The 25,966-nt window shown below is 42.1% G+C and overlaps 1 protein-coding gene across 2 annotated transcripts in view; it reads right to left on the bottom strand.

Annotated features, from left to right (window-relative positions):
* The window catches only part of LOC137524139 (transmembrane protein 132D-like), a 1,100,471-nt gene that overhangs the window by 613,805 nt on the left and 460,700 nt on the right, over positions 1-25,966 (bottom strand). Inside the window, exon 1 of one of the 2 annotated variants that reach the window (XM_068243709.1) lies at positions 17,316-17,382. The exons of the other annotated variant lie outside the window; for it this stretch is intronic. The gene's annotated coding sequence lies outside the window, so the exon portion shown is untranslated. Of the gene's footprint in view, positions 1-17,315; positions 17,383-25,966 lie in introns of those variants that run through there. 2 annotated transcript variants of the gene reach the window in all.

Here is a 25,966-nt window from a genome sequence, read left to right as displayed (position 1 = left end):
ACTTCAGCTGTTACCTATGCAAAAGAGCCACTGGGTTGAATAAAGCCCTTTTTTATACTGAAGCCAAGAAACAGTGTGAGACATCTGGAGATAAGTTTTTCCTGCAGGAAAGTTCAAAGGTTCATTATTCCTGCTTTGTTTTATATCTTACAAGACAAAGTGTGGTTTTTAAACTGCAAATATGACAGAATGATGTAATGTTATAACAAAAAACCTATATAACTGAAAATAAACACATGAAACTCTTTACTTTGCTACTAAGCTTCTACGCATAATCCGTAATTCACCATGTTTTGTGAGCAAATTGTAGACTATACTGACCCAGATCATGCCTCAAAGATAGTGTAGATAATTCTTCTATTGAGCCATCAATGACAGTCAAGAAGTGAAAGTGACTTCCTTACCAAATGACCATATTCTCATTTGCAAATAGCAAGATCTTCAGAGTTTTTTGTCCCAAGGTTATACTTTATATTGTAACTAATTAAAAGCCAGAACAAACTTTTTTCTCTATTTTATTTGCTTCGCATGGAACCTATTTTTATGCAGTCTGTGTACTTTTTTGGGATAGTATAAGCAAAACATGCATACATATAACTTTACTGACACAAATACATACTGATGCCAACTGGAGCTAGAATTATTATTTAACCATACGTGTTTAAAATAAACTTGATTCCACATTCTGCACAGAATTTTAGTACTGTATACCTATCCAAATGTTTACCTACAAGAGAGAGCAAAGACTGGAATGTTAGAGGCATTCTCTAGATGAACCTTATGGCACAAGGTTTTGGCCTGATACATATTTTGGGCTTGATTCAAAAAAGCGTGATATATCCCGCCTAAAAGCTTTGCACGTGCAAACTAGGGTGTTAAGTAGTTTGCACTGCAAAGCTGATGCTGTTCGCGTGCTATTTTAGTGCGCGTACGGCATAATGCGGTGCGTGCGAACGGCACTGTGTGTGACGCTCTGTTCATATGCAAAATCAGCCGCTTCACGTGCAAAGTATGCTTATCACGCTACTTAGCACGCAAAAACGGCTGATTTTGCACACGAAGCGATGCACACAAATTTTTACGCGTACATCGTTAAACTTTACGCACGCAAACTCTTACGCACATATTAGCACGTGAAGAGGCAGTTTGCACATGCTAAGGGGCTTTTCCCTGGCGTGCTACCACTTAGCACACTTTTGTGAATCAAGCCCCTTGAGAGTCTGCTCAGAAAATGTAATTCAAAAACTGAGGGACAAGCCAGAAGTCATTTGGTGTCATCAGCTAAATAATGTAAACCTCTGATGAGACAGACTATATCATAAAAATGTATATTTTCTGAGCTGTAGCAATTTTGATGGTGCACATAGTTGAATCTGCTCCTGTAAGGTTCTAATAACAAAAGAGATTAAAGAATGATAATGTGATTAGAGTTGGGCCGAACGGTTCGCCTGCGAACGGTTCCATGCGAACTTCAGTGGTTTGCGTTCGCGTCCCGCAGGCGAACTTTTGCGGAAGTTCGGTTCGCCCCATAATGCACCATGAGGGTCAACTTTGACCCTCTACATCACAGTCAGCAGGCCCAGTGTAGCCAATTAGGCTACACTAGCCCCTGGAGCCACTCCCCCCCTTATAAAAGGCAGGCAGCGGCGGCCATTACGCTCACTCGTGTGCCTGCGTTAGTGAGAGTAGGGCGAGCTGCTGCAGACTGTCTCTCATAGGGAAAGATTAGTTAGGCTTAGCTTGTTCCTGGCTGCATACCTGTTCTGTTCAGTGAACCTGCCACTGCATACCTGTTCTGTGAACCCACCACTGCATACCTGTACTGTGAACCCACCACCACTGCATACCTGTTCTGTGAACCCACCACTGCATAACTGTTCAGTGAACCTGCCACTGCATACCTGTTCTGTGAACCCACCACTGCATACCTGTTCTGTGAACCCACCACTGCATACCTGTTCTGTGAACCCACCACTGCATACCTGTACTGTGAACCCACCACTGCATACCTGTTCTGTGAACCCACCACTGCATACCTGTTCTGTGAACCCACCACTGCATACCTGTACTGTGAACCCACCACTGCATACCTGTTCTGTGAACCCACCACTGCATACCTGTTCAGTGAACCTGCCACTGCATACCTGTTCTGTGAACCCACCACTGCATACCTGTTCTGTGAACCCACCACTGCATACCTGTCCTGTGAACCCACCACTGCATACCTGTTCAGTGAAACCACCACTGCATACCTGTTCAGTGAACCTGCCACTGCATACCTGTACTGCTCAGTGAACCCGCCACTGCATACTTGTTCTGTTCAGTGAACCCGCCACTGCATACCTATTCTGTGAACCCACCACTGCATACCTGTTCTGTGAACCCACCACTGCATACCTGTTCTGTGAACCCGCCACTGTATACCTGTTCTGTTCAGTGAACCCGCCACTGTATACCTGTTCTGTTCAGTGAACCCGCCACTGTATACCTGTTCAGTGAACCTGCCACTGCATACCTGTTCTGTGAACCCGCCACTGTATTCCTGTTCAGTGAACCCGCCACTGCCGTCACTACACAAACAGCTGTTTGCGGTGCGTTACACGGTGAGTTTGGTGTGTCAGTGTGAAGCAGTACCTTAATTACACTACCTGATTGATGTATACACATGCAAGATGTTTTAAAGCACTTTAGGCCTGTCATTTAGCATTCAATGTGATTTCTGCCCTTAAAACGCTGCTTTGCGTCAAATACAGATTTTTCCCGGGGACTTTTGGCGTGTATCCCACTCCGCCATGCCCCCCTCCAGGTGTTAGACCCCTTGAAACATCTTTTCCATCACTTTTGTGGCCAGCATAATTTTTTTTTCAAAGTTCGCATCCCCATTAAAGTCTATTGCGGTTCGCGAACTTTAACGCGAACCGAACCTTCCGCGGAAGTTCGCGAACCCGGTTCTCGAACCTAAAATCGGAGGTTCGGCCCAACTCTAAATGTGATGTTCCTAATCAGGGGAATGGGTTGTGCTTCCCGTAAAAATCACATGGGGGGGGGTGGAAATCTGTATTTGTAGAGCCATAGGTTATTGGTTTAGATTATGTTGCCCATGACACCTCGCTGGTATTTGTCCTATTGTTGAGAATGCTGGAAAATCTATGTACAGGTTAAAGCTGTGTGGTTCACTTTGTCCGATAGGATGGAAGTCAGATAAATTTAAAAGAAACAGAGACAGCAATGAAACTGTGGCACTTCAGTCAACTTGCCTGGTGACACGATAGCCTTATTGTAAAGCCTCCGCACACTAGATACAGAATCAGTGAGTTTATTCACCCAATGTACATATCCGATCTTCATAAGCTGATGAAGGGTCTTGTAGGATCCAGTTTTGTCAAGAAGGGGCCTGGAAGGGCCTGAAAGGAATGTCGGTTGACAAAGATTGTATGTGTACTTTGGGACAATAAACTTATTGATCCTGTATCTAGTGTGCCGAACCTTATAATTACCATTTTGATTATCTTACCTTTGGCTCCAGCGCCTAACAATTTGCTAAAAGTGTGATATTCTCTTGACTTACTATTGTAAATCCTGTTATGTCACTAGGAAAGGAGCAATCTATTCAACAAGGGCCTAGACAGCAATCTTACAGAGCTTTCTGCAGTTTACCAATACTAAAGTAGATAAATATATAAAAATGACGCATAAGACTACTTTTTAACCCTTGAAAATCTTCTGAAAAGTTGGGGGTCGTCTTATACGCTGGGTGTCATTGATGCTGGGTGATACGCGATGCTGATACGTGATGCGCGTATGTGACATGCTGGTGTTTACGTGATGCTGATCCGAGATACATGTATGTGACATGCTGATGTTTAATTACCGGGTGCTGTAGATTTGGCAGTTGCCTCATATGCTGGGGGCGTAAGCTCGCCACTAATGTCTGGGACGCCCAGTGTATGGAAGAAAGAGATTGCTCTGTGCTCATAAAACACGTTTCTTCCCTTCATCTGGCCCGCCCTGTCCTGTTACTAAGATCTTGCTGCTGAGGACTATAGTTAAGCGGCACAGGCGCACATGTGCAAAATCTAAGAGGCAAAGAGGGAGGTAAATAGGATGCCAGGGTGGGCCAGACGGGTGAAAGAGGCGTGTTATATGGTCACAGCGCAATCTATTCTTCCACACTGCTCTGATAAACAGCGAGACAGGGAGAGATGACCAATCCGCTTGGAGACAGGTACAGCTGACCTCCGCTTAGGGAGAGGGAGACCAATCCAACCAGTAAATCGCCTGTATACTGTTATATACTGGGTATCACATACAGTACTGCACCAATATCTCTTTATACATAGCACCAGTATAAGTTTTTTTTTTTAATTCATTTTTTTATTTGGTGTGCGTTGTAAGAGGGGTAGTCTTATACAGCATGTATATCCCAAACTCTATATTTTAACTGGAAAAGTTGGGGGGTTGTCTTATATGCCTAGTCATCTTATACGCCAAAAAATACGGTATTGGTATTGGTTGGTCTTTAACCTCCCTAGCGGTATTGACGGTTATACATGTCAATACAAAGCATGCTGTGAACAGTATTGATGTGCATACATGTCAATACTCTCCAGCACTGTATACTTTGCTTGACACATTTTGGCAAGTTACAGGAAAAAAAAGGTTATGTAAATTAATTGGATCACTTTTTGCACAGAAATCCTGGAGAAATTGAACTCCAGGGAGGTCAACTGCTTATTGTTTCAGGACGTAGAGTCTATGTCCTAATGAGTGCTGCTGTAGTGTAGGTTTTGTTCCCCATTAAAAATAGTCATCACGCGTGCACCATCCTGTGTTAAAAATAGATGAGTGCTGCCAACTAATAGGAACTATAAATAAAGCTAGGCAAACAAAGTTTTAAAAGTAAAAAAAAAAGATAAAAAACGTAAGTAACGTCCCAAAAAAAGTAAAAAGTGGTTTTCTTTTGTTTGTTTGTTTTTTTTAATCTATAATTAAGTTTTAACCACAGCCTAGCCTATTAAACCATTGTTAGCCCCTGCAAGAATGTTATTATTGATTCATAAAGTGCCAAGTTCCGAGTTGGTACAAAATACAGAATTGGAAATTACAGTGACAAAATTAATATGAATGAATGAGTAACAAAACCCAAGACACAAAAGGATGAGAAAGCCCTGCCCTTGTGAGTCTACATTTTAAAATAATGGTGAGGGGGGAGAACAAGAGGTGGGGCAGTATATAATATTCATAACTAGAGGCAGTATAATATAGGTTATCTAATAGGAAGTACAACTTGGCCAGAGGACAAAAGGGGAACTGGCATATGCTTGAGGGAAAAAGTGAGTTTTGAGGGAACTTTTAAATATATCAAGGGTTTAAGAGTGAAGGATATGTTGTGGCAGAGGATTCCAGAGGAGGGATGAAGCGTATGCAAAATCTTGTATACCTGATTGTGAGGAGATGATTCTAGAGGAGGACAATATAAGGTCATGTGCAGATCTGAGATTGCGGTTGGGTTGGTATCTGGAAACTAGTGAGGAAATGTACAAAGGATAGAGATTGTGGAGAGCTTTGTACGTTAGAGTTAAGAGTTTGAATTATCCTTGTGGTAATTGGAAGCCAATGAAGAACTTGACAGAGAGAAGCAGCTGTGTAAGAGGGAGAGGAAAGATGAATGAGACAAGCAGCCAAGTTCATTACAGATTGTGGCAGTGCCAGTCTGATAGTTCATAGTCCACAGTAGTATGTTACAATATACCAGACAAGATATTATAAGAGCATGTATTAGCATTTTAGTAGTATCCTGAGTGAGAAAAGGTCAGATGCGAGATATGTTTTTGAGTTGAAGACGACAGGAGCTGGTTAGGGAGTAAATGTGAGGAATAAGATATAGCAGACAAACAGTCAGGAACACACGTGAGGAGGGAGTTAAGGCAGTGTCCTCTACAGGCTCTTTTAGCTCGGTATTTCACCCAGCTAGTTTTGGTGAGCACCCGGCTGTCATCGGCTCACCTCCTCCTATGCTGTAAGAAGAGTTGCTCACATAGTCACCAGCCCTGCATTCTCTCATCTTGCACCACCCGCCACTCTTTCATGCCACCCGGCTGAAAAAAAATTCTGGGGAGAACACTGTAAGGTCTGGGGCCAAGAGGAACAGTTATAAGTGGTATTGAAACCCAAATGAATTGAATTAAATTGCATCATGTAGATGGAAAAGAGGAGGGGGCCAAAGAGAGATAGGGAAATATCCAAGAGAGAGTGAGGCCCTTTATATGTATGGATAAACGTATCTGTAGGAGTAAGGGGTGGTCATCCTATACCTGTTTAGAAACTTTTAATGACTGCCGCCTGTAGCAATCATATGCGATTGCTAGGATGAAAGTTTGGGGTGCTTTACAGATGTATCGCTCCGCCCTTGCATAGCAATGCATCTGTACAGTACTATGCCCCCCCCCCCCAAGCGCATCCGACCACTACAGACACGCAGACTGGGGAGAACACTCCACCACATGCTCAGCTAGTGATAAAATATGGCATCTGGGGTATTATTTTAACTGGAAAGGGCCAAAGAACTCATTTTTTGTGTTTTGTAACTGTGGTATGTGTCGTGTGAAAACTAAGGAGGGTGATAAATGAACAAATGTGTATTTTCTGCATTTACGCCTAATTTTGCTCCATAAAAGGACTATAAAATAAAATAGTTTAGGGGATATTACCCAAAGAAAGCCTAAATTGTTCTAAAAAAAAAGAAAACAAAATATATATCACTAAGATGGTATAAGTAATTAACCACTTAAGGACCAGCCTATGCTGGTCCGATCTGTGCTGCGTGGGCTCTCCAGCCCACCGCACAGATCGCTTTGAAGCCAGGGCGACCAGACTTCCCCCCTTTTTTCTCCACTAGGGGGATGTCCTGCCGGGGGGGGTCTTATCGCCGGCCACCTGCGTTTTGCGGGGGGGGGGGCTCCTCAAAGCCCCCCTCCGCAGCCATTTCCGCCCTCTGCCTCCTTACCTACTTCCCTCCCTCTCTCCGTAATGCGCAGGACGGAGTTCCATCCTGCGCATTGAAGGATAGGCTTCCGCCTATCAGATGCCGGCGATCCCCGGCCAATCAGAGGCCGGGGATCGCCGATCTGCCGATCTGCCTTACGGCGCTGCTGTGCAGTGGCGCCGTATGATGTAAACAGCGGGGGATTTCTTCCCCGCGTGTTTACATTTTGCCGGCGAGCCGCGATCGGCGGCTCTCCGGCTGTTCACGGAGACACCCTCCGTGAACTGACATGGAAAGGCCATGGTAACCCACTTAAGACCTGCTGACGCCTATGGGCGTTAGCTGGTCGTTAAGTGGTTTTTAAAGAGAACCCGAGGTGGGTTCTAAAAATCCTATTAGCACACAGAGGCTGGGTCTGCATATAATTCCCAGCCTCTGTTGCTATACAGCTTCCCTGCAGCCCCCCTCTGCACTCTGCTATCCCCCATAAATATGCTAGCGACATGCAGCGTGACGATAGCCGACTGTTTTCATCTACACTGTCACTCTCGCCACTCCCCCGCCTCCTCTATTTCTCCGCTCCCTGCCTGCGCCCCTTCCCTCCAACCAGCGGGGAGGGAAGAGATGCAGGTGGGGAACGGCAACATGGAGGAGGCAGGGGAAGTGGTGAGAGTGACAGTGTAGATGTAAACAGCTGGCTCGTGATGTCACAAGCACTGCGGTTGACTTATGGGGATAGCAGAGCGCAGGGGGGGCCTGGGGGAGACAGTATAGCAACAGAGGCTGGGCATTATATGCAGACCCAGCCTCTGTGTGCTAATAGGGTTACTAGAACCCACCTCGGGTTCTCTTTAACAGGTTGATGCTGTATCAAAGCGACACAGCTAAAGTGTCAAAAATGTCAGGAAAGGTCAGGGGTAAAACCATGAAATGTGAACCAGTTAATGTTCCATACAGTTTCTGATGTAAAGGGCTCTGCCTGTGAGATATACTGCAAATACATAGAGAGGGAATAATAAGCTTAATTTTGAAATGTTCTTGTGTTACATCAAGATTGATTGCCATCATCATTATCATTATTAAACTTGGCAGTGTCAATATTAATTTGCAGTCGTCATCTTTATCTAAGTTACTTTAGTGCTGTTAGCATCTACCAGCACAAAGCGGCTTTGATTACTATTTGTTTATTGAATAGAGTTATTTATTTTATTACCTTTTAAGGCACAAGGAGGAAGTCCTATCAGCAAGCTCCTTGTTAGAATGATGATGAATGCATGCATTAGCTCGCATTATGGAATGTCCACTTCCTCGCACTGTTTATAATTATTTTGTGAATTCATGCCAGACAGGACCTAAACGCTTCTGAGATCGCTTGATGAGATTTGCGTGGCAGGAAGCCAAGTTTTAATTCCAACAATCAAGCTTATAACATACTCTTCAAAGATTAAATCATTGCATCCCGGGAGTGTTGTGCTAGATAACTGCGCCTGTCCCTTAGTTCATGTGCTGGCAAAGTCATAGGAGGAGTCCAACAGTGAAACAGCTTGTTTCCATTTCTCTCTGTAAATTATCGATTGCTAAGGATGAGAAAGAGAGTGGCAGAGCAATCACTCAAAAACCCCTGGCTTTTAAACTGTAATCGCTGCTAAAGAACACCGCCACGCATCAACAGAGACTTCAATATATCCTTGTTTACTCCTGCTCTCCTGAGATAAGCATCATTCCTGCCTGTCGTCTAAAAGATTTTCACTTTATAGGTCGAGGGTGAATGACCTGTTGGGCTAGGATAATGTCACAATTAAGAGAAAGGTATTTCAATGTCCATTACATTAACTGGCAACAGCTAGCTATTGACATAACTGTGTGTCAGTATTTATGTGATTAATCATTTCTTATTGAACTCCCTGCCACATGGTCTAGTGCATGGGCTTGCTTTATATGAAAGAAAATCTCAACTTAGAGAAATATGGAGGTTACTATTGCTATTCCCTTTCAGAAATACCTATTTGCCTGGCTGTAATGCTGATATATTGGCTTCAGTACTCTCAGTCACTCATCTGAAAAGAGCATTCAGCCAATGGAGTTAGAAACACTTGATCTGCGTGATTGTCATAAACAAGACCAATGATCACAATGATGTTCAAGCAAATACAGTAATAAAAAAAAAGTTATCAGTCAAGGGCATCTTCCATATGGTTTTCACCTAGGTTTCCTTTAAAGTGGAGAAAAAGGTTCTCAGTTACTTAGCACTGCAAATAAACAGCCTCCTATTTATACACACATACATGTACCGCACACGCGCACACAAACACTCATGTATAGGCTTGTTTTGATTCTTTTTTACATTTATATCTTTAGTTCATAATGTCTGGGCACAGATTTATCATACTGATGCACACTTAGATGAAGCAATGGCAGAACTTGCAAAATATATTAACTTTTTCGAAAAACAGTAATTTTTTACAAAAATGGGCATTTATTTATTTACAAAACGATGGTGTATCACAATCCTGGGGTTTGTGATCACATGTTATGTTTTAACAGACAAAGCATCTTGTCTCCATTTACCATTGTCATTTTTATGGAAGGACGAAAGAGAGTCTTTGGGACAGCTTGTGGACACTATGCTGACAGATGGACAGCCAACCTGGCAATGGACAGCTCCAATTACCATTCCATTAGTGCAGATGTCTGGAAGGAAGACATGGTGCCTATCTTGTGGTTGGTATCTTTAAGATCTCACTGAAGGGAGAAGAGGGCTCTGGATCAATAACGACAGGGATCAGAGGGGCACTCACTGGGAAAGGAAGTATCATTTTTTCTACTTATAGGTAACTCTTTGTTTCCTGTTTGGACTTTTTGCTCATAAGATCAAACAGTGACCAGATTAATACAATGAACATGAAATGATCATCACCACTGATGGTTTTAAACATCCATGCGCTCTGTCCCTCAAACACGCTGCCTGGGTATCACCCTTTACTCAGCACTTTCCTTCACGCCACATCCAGAGTGTCTCTAGATCCTGTTACTTCTATCTCTGCAACATCACCAAAATGTGCTCCTATATATCCCCCAACAGCCCCAAACTCCTGGTCCTTGCTCTGTTCATCTCCCATTTAGACTACTGCAATGGCATCCTTTTTTGTATTTCCTGAGACCAGACTACAACCCCCATGGTCTGTTATGAACACAGCTTCTAGGCTCATTCACTTCTCTTGGTGATTCTCTTCAGATACCCCTTTACAAGTCCTTTCACTCGTTCCCAGTCCCCTCAGAATTAAATTTAAACTGTTCTTCCCTGGCACACAAATTCACCATACTTCCCCTTTTACATCTCGGATCTTGCCCAGAGATACTACCAAACCCACTCTTCTCCACTGCTCCAACACTCTAGGGATGTCAACCCCTGGCAGCTCACTCGCAAGGCTCCAGGACTTCTTTAGAGCTGCCCCTCTGCCATGGAACTCTCACCCCCATCAGGCTCACCTCCACCATCATCTTATTCAAGCAGGGCTTAAAGAACCAACTGTTCACCATTACTTACCTACCATATTCATGGTTCCAGCCCCCTCTCATGGTCATATACACCACACCTTCTTATTTGTTCCTCTCCCTACCCCTTAGATTCTAAGCCTATTTGGAAGGCCCTCCTCCCATGGGCTCTTCTCCACCAGCATATGGAATCAATGACTTTTCTACTATATTTATCCCTACATTACAATCTGTGCACCATTTTTCATTGGTACATCACTTTTTTGTGTACTGTTGTTTAACACTGTAATGCCCTTTTGTAACATTGCTTTATGTTTTAATGTCTCCCATCTATTGTACAGAGCTGCAAGATATGTAAGTGCTTTATAAATAAAATTTAAAGTTTAAATGAAAAGGAAGAATAGATTTGTATTTATTTATTTATTAATCATTACAAAAACATTTCACAATTAGAGTTATATTGAAAGGGGCTAAAAAGAGGCAATAAATCATTCTTGACATATTGTTGATTGATGTTTTTGTGAGAAAGGTTTGAGCCGATCCACAGAAGATAACTTCAGGAGGGAAAAACTACTATAGTGGAGTAAGTGTATTATAGAATGATTTGTTACCTACCACCATCACCTCCACCACTACACACAATTACACACCGATTTTCCTACTATTCAGGGGAAGACATCAACTACTTCCAGTTCTAGTTTTACTGCTAGTATAGCATAGTAGTGCTTGAATGATGATGTAATCAGGATAGAAACAACTTTGATGTCTGCAAACATTTTCTTTAAAATGTATTTTTTTATAGTAAGCCTAATCAGAAGAGCCCAGATATGCTCTTAAAATAATATTTTGAACTTTGATTGATTTTACCTACCTATGAATGGATAATATCAACAAGTGGAAACATGTCTATGAATCAAACATTAACTCCTTCCTGACCGCCTAATGCGGCAGCGGGAGGGTGGCAGCCCAAGGGCCGCCTAACGCTGATCAGCGTCAAGTCCTGGGGGCGGAGATTAGCGGGGATCCCCGCTGAGTGATCGCAATCACGGCTAGCAGACTGTTAGACATTGAAAAAAACTGTTTCTTTCGGTGTACAGCACTGTGATCTAATGCAGCGCTGTACAGGGGACAGCTTAGTGACAAAACTGTCCCCTCGAGTGGCTCACAATGTTATCCCCTCTCATAGGCTGGTGCCTATGAGAGGAAATTACTGATTGGATCTTGGGGGGAGGGAGAGAAATAAAATGAAAATAAGGAAATTTATTAAAAAAATAAATGAGAATAAAATTCATTAAAAAAAAAAGCAGCAGCAATTAGATGCCACCAACAGAAAGCTCTGTTGGTGGTAACAAAAGGAGGCAAGATTAATTTGTGTGCTAAGTGGTATGGCTCTGCAGCGAGCTGTTATAGCTGCAGAGTGCAGAATTGTAAAAAATAGCCTGGTCACTAGGGGGAGGGGGGGTGTAAGCCTGTGGTCCTCAACTGGTTAATGCACAGTGCCTTCATTAAAAAATATAAAATTATGATTGTGGTAAAACTCCTGAAGATGTTTATACACATTAAGATCCTATCTGATTGTATGATATTCCGATGGAACTTAAAAATGTTTTCATTTTTGTTGTAATGTAAAAGGTTTCATTCCCTACTATGGAGAAACAACGTACAATCAGAAAATTTTGTTTTTTTTATTTCTTTACTTTATTTAAAATGTGTATTTCTTTATTTTAAGAGGACTTCTTTTAATGGGCAATTTCCAGTTACACTTTTCAAAAGGACCTGAAAAGACCAGTCTCACTCCCACTTTTCTGGCAGCTGGACTGGGCCACTGCCATCCAGTGCAAGCTTCTGAAAAATAAAGAAATCCTAAGAATCCCACATGAGAAGATGGACTAGTCTAGAACATGTCATTAAGAGGTTACCTACTGTAGGTCAGCTACAAAGGGGGACATTTTGACAACATTTTAGTAAGTCAGGTACTTTAAAGTTTTTCTTAATAAGTCCATCATTTCACTTGAGCTTTGGTTGATATAGAGAAAGGAATAGGATTCCTGCCAATGCATATACATTTTTCAGCAAGGTATTTTTGATCAAGAATTTATCAGAATAAGCTGTTTGGAATTAACTATTTGGGTCTTAAAATTTCACCAGGGCGAATGATGCTATCTTGTGAACCCAAACAGTGGGTAAGTATTATCTTTTATACCTTGTTTCTAATCCTGAAGGCTGAGAAATCTGCCTAGAAGGTCTCTGCAGGTTCCAATAGGAAGATAGACAAAAACACATATTTTCTGTTAACACCTAATAAATGTTACAAGGTTTGCTAAATAGCACTGTGGCATACTTCTGGTCACTAAATGGACATTATTCTGTCATTCATACAAGCATAAATTGTCGTAGTATAAAGCAGTGACCAATAGCTAACATACATATAGAATTCGTTTTAGAAGAAAACAATTTGAACACAATGCATATAGAGATGTAGCAAACATCAAATTTTGGGTTCACAAATTTTGAATGTGAATTTCCGCAAAAGTTTGCGAACCGGCTGTTTGCAGCAGGCTACATAGACTTACATGGCAGTCGAACGGCCGCCGAATTTAATAGTTAATAGCAAAGCCCCCTTACATGCTAGAAACACCATCTTTGCAGGGTATGTGGAGGGGGCAGTGGGCACAAGAGGATTTTTTTTTTTCAAAAAGACCTTATAGTTTTTGACAAAATTGATTTTAAAGTTTCAAAGGAAAAAAGTATACATTTAAATGTAGTAAATGACAGTTCATGTAGCAAATCTAACGATAGTGTAAATTTATATATCAAGAGAAAGCACAATAATTTCATGACGGGCTTTCCAGGGGTCCGTATGCAGTATGGTTTCTAGCATGTAAGGGGGCTTCGCTATTATTACTAAAGTCGGCGGCTATTGTCTTAAATGTAAAATATGCGCAAATAAAAAAAAATTTGCGTTAAATGCGAACAGCGAACAGCCGATGTTTGCCAGGAACTATTCGCCAGCAAACTGTTCAGGCCATCTCTAAATGCATATTAGTAAAAGACGGAAGTAGATGTTTTGTAAGGGCCCTTTTCCACTACACAGCTGAATTGCAAAATTGCAGTCCCTATCTCGTTCGTTAACCGGGGACTACCTGTATAGTGATTAAATTTGCAAATCGCAAATCGCAATCACTTTCTGGAGCGATTTTAAGAGGGATAATGCAGTGCAAATAAAAATCACAAATCGCAATCACATAACAAAATTTATGAAAAATTGCAATCGCTGGCGTTTGTGATTTGTAATTACGATTGGGGCCCTTCAATGTTAACACCCTGTCACTTGCCTACCCCTTGTGACCCTCACAGCTCGGGGGCCCACCTTATAAGGGTCATAAAACAAAAAGTGTGAAGATGGTTCACCATGAGCTTCCAGGGCAATCTGTAACATCAAAATGTTCACGCCCATAAGAAGTGCAACCACAAAAACACTTGATCTGAAGGATGAACCCCTTTATCGGAGGGAGTAAATAAATATTTGGGGCCCCCCTACAGCTTCCCCCCCCCCCCTTTCTGCTGCTGCAGAGGATACTCCCCTATAGTTACACCCCTGTGCCGTAGTATGCCTACTATAAAAACGCTGAGGATCTCATACAGTATAATCATGACGTTGAAATGATGGATGCATTCTAGCTTAATCCCAGGATGCAAATTTCATCAATAGACTCGGTTTCTGACCGCTATATAAGCAGCTGTACGTGTCTTATCAATATAACTGTAGAATACCAGATATGAAAGCACTAGCAAGGCAAGCACTCAATAATATAATCGTAACACAAAAGAGGTAATTTGGTGACACATTCTATAAAATTATCTTTGTAAGAAGCAGTTTTTCTTTTAAACATGAAAACGGCACTTAAGAAATACCGCTTTCAGGCCTGCTATGATTGCTATAGTATTCAAATATACACCTATTTGCATTCAGTTATTTGAATATAGAGCCTTCCATGGCTGCCAGCAAGTGCCACTGATACATATTACTGACTAGGAGATCTCTTTCATGTTCATTATATTACTGAAAGAACTGAACAGAAAAAAAAGCAGTGGTGAGTGACGGAAATTAGAATGTGTATGTATAATATATATAATGTGTGTGTTGGTTCCCTTACAGCTTTCTATAAAAGTACCTTATGTCAAATGAAAAAATGTTTAAATGGAAAGCAGTTGTCCTATACTGTATATACGTGCCTGCCAAGGTCTGATATGTCATCAAGTAAAGGAACCCCAAAATGAAAATACTGTAAATAAAGCATCGCTTATTTTGCATAGATATTCTAAAACAGCATGGCATATGTAGGTGTACTCTTAGAAAAGATCATAGTTAACCTTATAAGAGTTGTTTTAAAATGAATGGTTTTCATTAATAAATTCCATACATCTTTTAACCACCTTAGCGGTATGGATGAGCTCAGCTCGTCCATTACCGCCGGGGTGGATTGCTCAGCCCCTGGTGGGTCTTTGTTGACAATTTGTTTTTTAAAACATGCAGCTTGCACTTTGCTAGCTGCGTGTTTCACTCGATCGCCGCCACTCGCCGCCGATCCGCCACTACGCGCCGCAAAAGAGGGCCCCCCCCAGACCCATTGCGCAACCTGGCCAATCACCGCCAGGCTGCGCTAAGGGGTGGATTGGGACTCCCCCTGACATCATGACGTCGATGACATCATTCCGATTGTTGCCATGGTGACGAGGGAATCGCTAACAAGAAGTCCCATTCAGAGTGGGATTTCCTGTTGGGTATGATCGCCGGCGGCGATCAGTGGGGTGGGAGGGATACCGCAGGGAGGGGGGAATCATGTAGCTAGCATTAGGCTAGCTACGTGATAAAAAAAAACTGTGAAAAAACCCACCCGAGGCCGAGCGCCGCAGCCCGCAAAACAATCAAACGCCAGGGTGGTTAACTATCTAAAAAAAGTAGTCACCCTTTTGTGTGTATCATAGTGTCCTGCAGCTGCCTGTGTCCCTGGCTGAGCTGTCTGCTTGGAAAGCAGAGAATAAATGTATCTTGTTTGTAATCCGGGCCGGATTTGTTTCTTTTACCGCCCAAGGCCCACTGTCACCAGCTGCCCCCCCCCCACCACCAACATCACAAGAAGCCCCAAACTTAAACACTTTTTCACCAAGCAAAAAAGTCTACAAGTGAATCTGACCTAGAATAAAAAAAATACTTCCCTCAATAGATCCTCCCCATGCCCACTGTCATTGCATTGAGACTCTCTGAAGATATTTAGACCCCTCACTGCTGCCTGGGACCCTCTTCTTCCTTGTGGCTGCATTCCTGTCTCCATGCAACTGTACTGGGTCTGAGCAAGCATGGTCCGCACATGCCCAGTAGCATGAATCCTTCATGCTTGTCTGTTTCCTCTGTGCACAAGTGACTTTGTGCTAATGGGAATGTGAAGACCATACTCGTCCATGCCCAGTACAGTTGCACTTATACATGAGAGCGCAGCCACAAGACAAAATAGGGTCCTGGGCAGCAATTTGGAGCTAAGTATGTTCATGACCCCTAGGTATAGGTAGCCAGATCCTGTCCACCCTTTTAGCATATGTAGACAGGTGCCCCCCCCCTTAGTATAGGTAGTCAGATGCTGCCCCCCCCCCATTTAGTAGAAGTAGCCAAATTCTGTGCTAGCCCCCCGTATAGGTAGCCTGATGCTGTCCCTGTTGCCCCCCATTAGTATTGGTAATCAAATGCTGCCCCCCCCTCCGCCCTTAGTATGCAAATGCTGCCCCCCAGTATAGGTAGCCTGATGTTGTCCCGTTACCCCCCCCCCCCTGCCATTTTTTTTTTAGTATAGGTAGCCAAATGCTGCACCCCTTAGTATAGGTTACCAGACATGGTTACAACCAGGCCACCAGAACCCACTAAGCAGGACCCAGGCAGGAAGAAAGTTCAAGCAGTCCAGGGGTCACACATGAAGGTTTGATAACCATCAATCCAGGGGGGTCAGACAAACTCAAGGTCAGCAACAAGCCAAAGGTTATACATGGGTGATCAATAGCCAATGCGGATAACCAGAGGGTAAAGCCGAAATGTAGTCAAAACTAGTGAAGGTCGGTAAAGGCAGCAATCCAAATGAGAAGTCAGCAGGTAAACAAGGTCACAACAGAAAATTAATCCACAGCACACCCCAGCAGTTAGAATGAGCAACCATTGCTATCACAGGCTAGGAGCACTGGAGCAGGGCAGCTTTAAATAGTATTAGCCAATGACAGTGGGACTACGTGTCCCAGCAGCCTCTGCTGCTCTACTAAGTGAGTGAGCTATTGGACACTCCTGTTGCTTTAATTAATGTTATAATTCACTGGAATGCATAAAACGGGCATATGGCCAAGCACGTCTGTCTAAGATAATGCCGACCCGTGCACATGTGTATGCAAGCCCCGGGGGATTCTGCGGCGGGTGGAAAAAGCTGCTTTAGTTGGCTCCGGAGTTATCGAGGAAATGCTGAAGGGGGTAAGTTCCTTACAGCTTGTAAATAGTTTCTATTTCGCATTATTCAGAAATACAAACAGGATTTTTTTTTTCAGCAGGAAAAGTTATGTGCTGGAGCTCTAGCAGTCGGTGTCACAACATGCCGGGTTAGGATCCAGGGTTTTTGACTTCTTCTCTCCTAATTAGCCTCCAAGGTAAAATGTCTGTCTTTGTTACTGTAAAGGAAGCTGTGGTTTAACTAGTAATGAAGCTGGTTTCTTTCTGCAGTTCCACCAGGGAGAATCTGAGACTTTTGTAAGGAATGTGCTAACATCTTTTGTAAAGCATTTTTTTAAATAAATGTCCTACCTTTCAGCTGTTTCTGAGGTTGTTTACGTCTTTTTTGTCTGATTTTTCATGTGTCAATATATTTCCTGGCACATAGAAAAAGATCTATCAATGGACAATGCAAACATGCTAACATTCACAGCAACCAAATACTGAAAGCGAGCTGGACTGCCACAAGTTGCTGTGCGCATACTATAGTAGTCTGACAAAACCTTCAAGCATGTGCTAGCAAGACATACAATTTTGGCTCGTTAAAATGAACCTAAACGGCAATTCTCAGCTCTGCTTTATTTAATTAGGTTTCATTAAGGGGGAATGGCAACAGGCCTATTGCTGAGTAAAAAATAAGCAGTTACGTTAATCTTACCATTTATTAAGTCTTGCGTTGTCTAATTCAATGATGCTGCATTTTGTGACCTCAACAGAGCCTTCATGATAAAGAACAGTGTTGCATTACATATTGCAGGTGTTTAGGTAAGCAAAAAATAACTTGTCATCAACATTTATATCTTACGACTCCGTAAGTTCTGATGATGGGAGGTAGAACCCTCAAGCACATTGAACATTGACAGCGTTTGCATTTTTAGTGGGCAATTCTATCTTGCAGATGGGGATAAACAGTACTTTTGCATTTCAAATGTGTGAACTTGTATATTTTGAATTCATATCAGTTTTAATATTCAGAATATAATGCGAGGGTATAAAATTGTGCCCCCCCTGTAGACTTGGGCTCACTATTGTGATACAGGAGCCAGAGGTGTCCCCCAGTATTAGTTAGCCACCAATATAGCTGTATGGTGTAATCACAGGAGGGCACGGTTACCATTAAGATGGGATGCCTATAACTAAGGAGAAGATGCAGCCCATGTGGTTCCTGGCAAGGTGAGTTAATTGAACTACTCCAGCTGCACACTTTGCATGCCTCGCCCCTGCACCCCCCTCTGCCACTGCGCCCCAGGCGATGTCCAGCATCGCCCTTAGAAACAGGTGTGACAGTTTCTTCAATACTCATTTGTACTAGATAAAACACACTATAGCCAAAGGTGTGACAATGTTAACTGGAACCAGAAGTGGCAGGGGTATGGGGTGGCTACCGTATTTAATGCTTTTTAAATAATACCAGTTTCCTGGCAGTCCTGCTGATTGCTTTGGCTGTAGTAGTATTTGAATCACCCACCTGAAATAAGCATGCTGCCAACTTAGTCAAACTTTAACCAGAGCACCTGATTTGAATGCTTGTTGAGGATCTATGTGTTATAAGCAGATGATCAACAAGAAAGGCAGGCAATTTGCACTGTTTAAAAGGAAATGCATATGTCAGATCCATACTTCTCTCACATAAGGGCCTATTTCCCCTACACGCAGATTGGATGCAGAATGGATGCAGAAAAACGGACTCCAATGAATGCCTATGGGAAAATCTGCATCAGAAAAATTGCGTTTAGTGGAAACAGGCCCATTCATTGGAGTCAGTTTTTCTGCATCCAATCTGCGTGTAGTGGAAATAGGCACTAAGCTGTCCCATAAACCGAGGACGGAGAGTATCAGAAGGAATTTTGAAAACTTACCAAACCAATAAGTATTGCTAATATCAGGGGATAGTGGGTCAAGAAGGGTTAGGTCAGGATAGAATTAGAATAGAGTAAATGGTTGGCGTCAAATAATGTTTCAGATAGGTAATGCAAACAGATGATTGTGAATACGCTCTTACTATAGATGTGCTTTAGTATACTTTTATGTGGAGGTGACAGGTGCGCTTTGTGAAGACTTTGAAACACAATGTACTCTATGTCATGTGAATGTACTGTTCATTTTATTATGCTAAGAAAGGCAGTATGTCCACTGGAAACTACAGGACTAAACCCTTTTTACTATTGTCACACGAAGTGATTGTAATAAAGAATAGAAAGATAATGAGGTATTTCAGCCTTCACTCTGCTCATCAACACCTATGTGAACTTGTGTCCACTTGTGCTTCAAAGTCAGGATGCAAAATACAAGAAAATAAGACTATTCACTTTAGAAACCCCTTCGGACTTGTAGCCCGTTGTGATAATTTTAGAAGGACACAGCTAATGTTCTATTCTTTATGAGTAAAAGACTTACCGTACATTATCACAGCACACAATTCTACCAATCCATGCCTTTTAAAAGCCCTAGATGCTATACTCATAACAATTACATTGTCATAATGGATACATAAATGTGAGGTAAAAACTGCAGAGTGTCTATACTTAAAAGAGATAAACATGGTGCTAATAGCAGATTAGATGTTTTATCCCAAACAAATTTCTTTACAAAATAAATAAAATCACTTTTTAGAGCAAACTCCACAAAGACATAATTTTGTAGTTTAAATATTGCTCTATTAAATAGATGGGTATTTCATTATATTAAAATGAAATACACACTACATGGTCTTTGGGGCATACATTTGCTGCTGATTTCCCAGCTTGGTTTGAGTAATGTGTTGACAAAAATGGAGTTATTTCCTGTTCAATTTGACGGCTGTTTGGCTGAAAAACTAAAAATATTATAATAATCTGAACATCATTGACATCAATGGAGAAAAAAAATCAAGTGATGTACTTGGGCTACTGCTGAAATAGAGCCAATGGTCTTAAATTTGCTTAGAAAGTTAACCACATCACTGGAAAAAAACGAGTATTGTTTTAAAAAAATGTGAAATAAAGTGATGTGTCAGTCATTTCACACAGCTTTGTGAGCAACATGACAAAGACACACATTTTTCAAATTACAACTTTGGAAAATGGGGAATGGTCCTTTCATCCATTTTAGCTATGGCCAGAGTAGTGTTACAAATAAGGTAACCCGGATAATGCCTTGCACAGCAGTTCAGCACCATTATGATTGGAGAGTGTCGTGGAGTTGTGGTTCATGTCGTGCTTCACGTGTCTCCAATGTTTTCTCCTTTCAGCTTGGAAAGAGGAAACATTGAAATGTATGTGAAGTGGGACGTGGAACTGCTGTGCATGGCATTATCCGGGTTTCTGAATAAGGCAACTTGATTACAAACAACAAGACTAATCCGGAATATGCCATTCTTTTAGATGTCTTTTTGGTTTTCCTTTGACTTTTTTTATTGGGGGGGCATGAAAATGTACATTGATAGATGCCATGGGTAGTCATTTTTGTCTTTTTTCTAGGAAGAGTAACGCTTCTTTGGAATTGTGCATCCTACTGTCATTTATAGTGTTTCTTTAATGAGTGCCTTCCCTGTTAATGTTCCAGACTTGTGGACCAGCTCCACTTGGCCTTAAGGAAAAGAAACACAGCCACAGGTATTGACATCAAGTTTAGCTAATACTCCTTAGGAAGTATATACCAGCACTCCTCCCCACACTGTGGAAGCCCATGGTGGGTTTTAGAAATAAATCTTTGACCATGCTGGAACATTTTCTTTCGTCCTGTACTTCATTTCATGTGTTACACTCTGTTTGCCTGGTTACTATACCAGCAAACAGCACAGTAAGCACTGAGATGCTGCAAAGGGGGGCAATAGCTAAACTGTTTTCTCTGACTCCGAGGTGGTGAGTTGTGACAGTGGCTGGGCTTCTGCCTAATTTGCAATATAAAGACATTTATAATAATACGAACATATGTATAGCGCTTCTCTCCTGTTGGACTCAAAGCGCTCAAGAGCTGCAGCCACTGGAACGTGCTCAAGAGGCCACCCTGCAGTGTTAGGGAGTCTTGCATTGAACTCCTTATTGAATAGGTACTGACCATAGCCAGAATTTGAACCCTTGTCTCCCATGTCAAAGGCAGAGCCCTTAACCAGTACACTATCCAGCCATTTAATCAGCTTTATGCCACCAGGAGGAGATCTCAAGGGTGCGTAAGTGCCCACAATGGTGCTATAGTATGTATACTGAGTAAAATTTGAAACACTGAGTAAATTAAAGGAGTATTTACTATGATGTGGTAAGATTTAAGTACACTGGAGCAGCTACAGTAATTGTAGAACATCTGGAGAGACCCCTGCTCACTCTGTTATTTTTTTTTTATTATTTTGACGTTTATAATGTACAATATTAATAGATGGTGGTTTTGCTGTCTAACAGTCTCCCCGCTTCAATGATGGAGCTGAGCTCCGTCATCAGTCTATTGATTGCCAATGGTAGACTGATAAGCGGGGATGCACGTGCATTGAGCGGTCCTGGGGGACCCGCCGCGGTCACTCCAATTTGTGTGAAGCGGTCGGCAAGAAGTTAATTTAAAATGTTAAAATATCACCCAGGAGAAAACTTTGGAGAAAAAGTAAATTGGACTGCGCCCTTGGTGTGAACCAGTCTAAATTTGGATCTAAAAGACCATAACCCCTGGCATGGCACTGTGACAAAGTAATCAAAGTTATGCATTTCACCTGTCAGTGGTTTTATGTTGCTGCTGATTGGTGCAGATACTAGAGACAAATTCTAACTTATCGCTAATCAGAGAAAAAGGTATCATTTGTTTTCTAATGAAAGCATCCGTTTTCACGCTGTGTTTTAATAAGTTGTGTATTGCTAGGTAAATATGTCAGAGTGGAATGTGTTCTTTTATTAGAAATGAAGAAGTTATGATACACACGTCTAAATCAGAAGAGACGTTTTTGGCACAGAGAATTCACTGTGTTTCCCAGGCATCAGACAAGCTTGAGTGGTTTGTCAGCATGACACATAATTTTCAGACTCTGAGGAGGGGAAGACATGTGTTTATGGAGAACTGGTTATCTGGTGTTAAAACTCTCTGGCATGAATCATGCGGGAGGATAGACAACTGTTGCTTTTCATTGTACTCCAAATGGAAAAAAATTCTTCAATAGCAGCTGAGAGAATAATTAAAGATGGAAAACGTGCTGTCAAATGCTTTTGTGTCTTTGTCTGCCATGCCATAACTAGCGCTAAATTTAATGCACTATTGTTCTCGGAGTGATTTAAACAAAAAATCTATGGGAAAAAAGTACAAAATGGGGCAGGATTCAGAAACCTCTAAAATAGGCTCGGGTTAATGCAATGTTAGTAAATGTCATTGCAATTATGCTGTTTACTTCCATTCTTAAACAGATTTTTCCTGCTGTATAATATTTTTGAAGCTCTTAAAAATGAGAAGCAGCCTGAGCATGGTGGAAGATGGAAGACTAAGCTCAGAGCTCCTGCCCAGATCCCCACAGCTAACCCCTTTGCAGCGCTACGCTATCGAAGCAAGAATATCCAGAAAGCTTCATAGACACCCAGAGAACAAAAGGTGTGCAGCCAAGCAGAAACATTCCAGCCATATTTCGCATGCAGAAAATGGACAACACCCAAGATGGCGCCGATGCCTGCCACAGCAGAAGACCCACAGACCAGCCTATCTAAAGAACCTCTGGTGAGCCATGCTGACATGTTTACTTATATTAAACAATATAAAAAACAGTATGATGGGTGCAGTGCATGAGCTCAAGGGGGATGTGCAGAGCCTAGTGAAGCGGATTGAGGCTGCAGAGAGCGCGGGAGATAATAGAGATGCAACCATTGAGGAACTACAGCAAGCGACCGTTTCTCATACCTTACATCTGATTGAGATGAACAGACATATGGAAGACTTAGACAAAAGGGAAAGACAACACAACATTCGTGTGAAAGGCATCCCAGAGTCTGTGCAGCCCAGCGACATCAACGCTGCCCTCCTTTCAATCTTTAACAGTCTGCTGCATAGGCCTAAAGACACAGCCATAGACATAGAATGTGCTCACAGAGCTCTAAAGCCATTTGGCGCAGACGGCGAATCCCCTAGAGACGTTGTGTGCTATTTGGTGAATTGCATGCTTAAAGAGGAAATAATGCAAAAAGCAAGGGAACAGGATGCTGTAATGTTTAATGAAACAGAGATCAAATTATACCAAGACCTCTCACTGATTACATTAAGAAATAGGAGACCCCTTGCCCCTTTTACTCACTGAGCTCTGCTCACACAGCATTACATACAAGTGGAAATTTCCTTTTGGCCTGCAGGTCTCACGAGATGGTCGCATAGCTGTTCTATGTCTCCCGGGTGATGTCCACAAGTTCTGCAAAATCCTACGTATACCTTCTATAGATCTTCCTGACTTTTACTTGGATTTTCGTTTACCCATAATCATGGGACATATGTTTAACGAACGAGCCATCATCCCAGCAGGAGATACATGGCCCAACAAATCTGGATCCAGATCCTCTTACCACTCAAAGAAAAACGTCGACTCAGATCGTAACAGGTCTAGGGATCGCTCTCCCCTCACTGCTGATCGAGATACCTCCACTGAGAGAACAGGAGATGAAGATTGACATACCTCCAAGCTAAATATATCCCTTGTTTGCTTTTTCACATATGCCTGTCTGAGTCCCCACTTGCTGGGCACTTTGCTGCAATGATTATGGCTCTAAACTGACCTGTTGACTGTGTTAATAAGTTCATTTTACATTACTGTTTCTTATGACCGCACTATTTTGTTCAAGGGTATCAGTATGCTTAATGTCATGCTCTGATATGGGGTTCATGGAGTTCTGTCCACTCCTACGTGTTCATATAACAACTCCTTACTCCAATTACAGCTGCCTGCCAGTCTTTTAGGGTATGTCTCTACCAGCTTTGCACATCTAGAGACTGAAATCCTTGCCCATTCTTCTTTGCAAAACAGCTCCAGCTCAGTCAGATTAGATGGACAGCGTTTGTGAACAGCAGTTTTCAGATCTTGCCACAGATTTTCGATTGGATTTAGATCTGGACTTTGACTGGGCCATTCTAACACATGGATATGTTTTGTTTTAAACCATTCCATTGTTGCCCTGGCTTTATGTTTATGGTCATTGTCCTGCTGGAAGGTGAACCTCCTCCCCAGTTTCAAGTCTTTTTGCAGACTCCAAGAGGTTTTCTTCCAAGATTGCCCTGTATTTGGCTCCATACATCTTCCCATCAACTCTGACTAGCTTCCCTGTCCCTGCTGAAGAGAGGCACCCCCAGAGCATGATACTGCCACCACCATATTTGACACTGGGGATGGTGTGTTCAGAGTGATGTGCAGTGTTAGTTTTCCGCCACACATAGCGTTTTTGCATTTTGGCCAAAAAGTTCAGTTTTGGTCTCATCTGACCAGAGCACCTTCTTCTACATGTTTGCTGTGTCCCCCACATGGCTTGTGGCAAATTGCAAATGAGACTTCTTATGCTTTTCTGTTAACAATGGCTTTCTTCTTGCCACTCTTCCATAAAGACCAGTTTTGTGCAGTGCAGGACTAATAGTTGTCCTATGGACAGATTCCCCCACCTGAGCTGTAGATCTCTGCAGTTCGTCCAAAGTCACCATGGGCCTCTTGACTCCATTTCTAATCAGCCCTCTCTTTGTTCGGCCTGTGAGTTTAGGTGGACGGCCTTGTCTTGGTAGGTTTACAGTTGTGCCATACTTCTTCCATTTCTCAATGATCGTTTGAACAGTGCTCCGTGGGATGTTCAAGGCTTTGGAAATCTTTTTGTAGCCTAAGCCTGCTTTAAATTTCACAATAACTTTATCCCTGACCTGTCTGGTGTGTGCTTTGGACTTCATGGTGTTGTTGCTCCCAATATTATCTTAGACAACTTCTGAGGTCGTCACAGAGCAGCTGTATTTCTAGACATTAGATTACACACAGGTGCACTCTATTTAGCCATTAGCACTCATCAGGAAATGTCTATGGCCAACTGACTGCACTCAGACCAAAGGGGGCTGAATAATTACGCACACCCCACTTTGCAGTTATTGATTTGTAAAAAATGTACGGAATCATGTATGATTTTCGTTCCACTTCTCACGTGTACACCACTTTGTATTGGTCTTTTATGCAAAATTCCAATAAAATGTATTCATGTTTGTGGCAGTAATATGACAAAATGTGGAAAACTTTAAGGGGGCCCGAATACTTTTGCAAGCCACTGTAAGTACCTGATTTGGACCATAGACCATCGGTGGTCATAAACAGTCAAACAATCATGCAGATGAGGCCTAATTTAACCACTTCACTCCACAGGCCATTTTACCCTTACCACCAAGAGCTACTTTCACCTGTCAGTGCTCCTCCCATCTATTTGGCCATAACTTTATCACTGCTTCTCACATCTAAGTGAGCTATCTCTTGTATGCACCAGTATGGTAGGGCGGAGCAACATCTGTTTCCTTAGACATACATCTCCACGAATAGAATTACAGTAATTCACATTTGTCCACTACCACTAAATAGTCATATACTGCAGTTACCTTTACTAATTATATTATATGGATAGGTAGATGGAGCACCTGCTTGTGGAAACATACACAAATCAGTTACTCTTATAGATATCTTGTAACTTGTTTTTTTTATCTCATAACATGTTATTAGATAGAATGAGTAAACAACTTCTGATGGGGATCATATCAAACTAGAGTAAGAACTGCTGAGAATGTTAAGAGTGCAAAGTGAATGGACTCACTTGTTATTCATACAACCGTAACTAAAGGCAAATGCACTGAAGATAATAATGTTTTGAAAAACCATATGGATGGTACATACTTAAGTGTGCAGGGTTCTTATAACAAGTATAAAGTAAGCAGTGACCTAGCAAAGATTGTCCAATCTCTGCTACTGAAAGACATTTGACTCCACTTAACCTCGGGTCCTTCCTTGTCAGTGTATGTGA

This window comes from Hyperolius riggenbachi, chromosome 1 (genome assembly GCF_040937935.1).
Source record: "Hyperolius riggenbachi isolate aHypRig1 chromosome 1, aHypRig1.pri, whole genome shotgun sequence".
Classification (NCBI taxonomy): domain Eukaryota; kingdom Metazoa; phylum Chordata; class Amphibia; order Anura; family Hyperoliidae; genus Hyperolius; species Hyperolius riggenbachi.
Note: the sequence above shows the minus strand (reverse complement) of the source record. Positions and strands in the feature narration are given on the sequence as shown.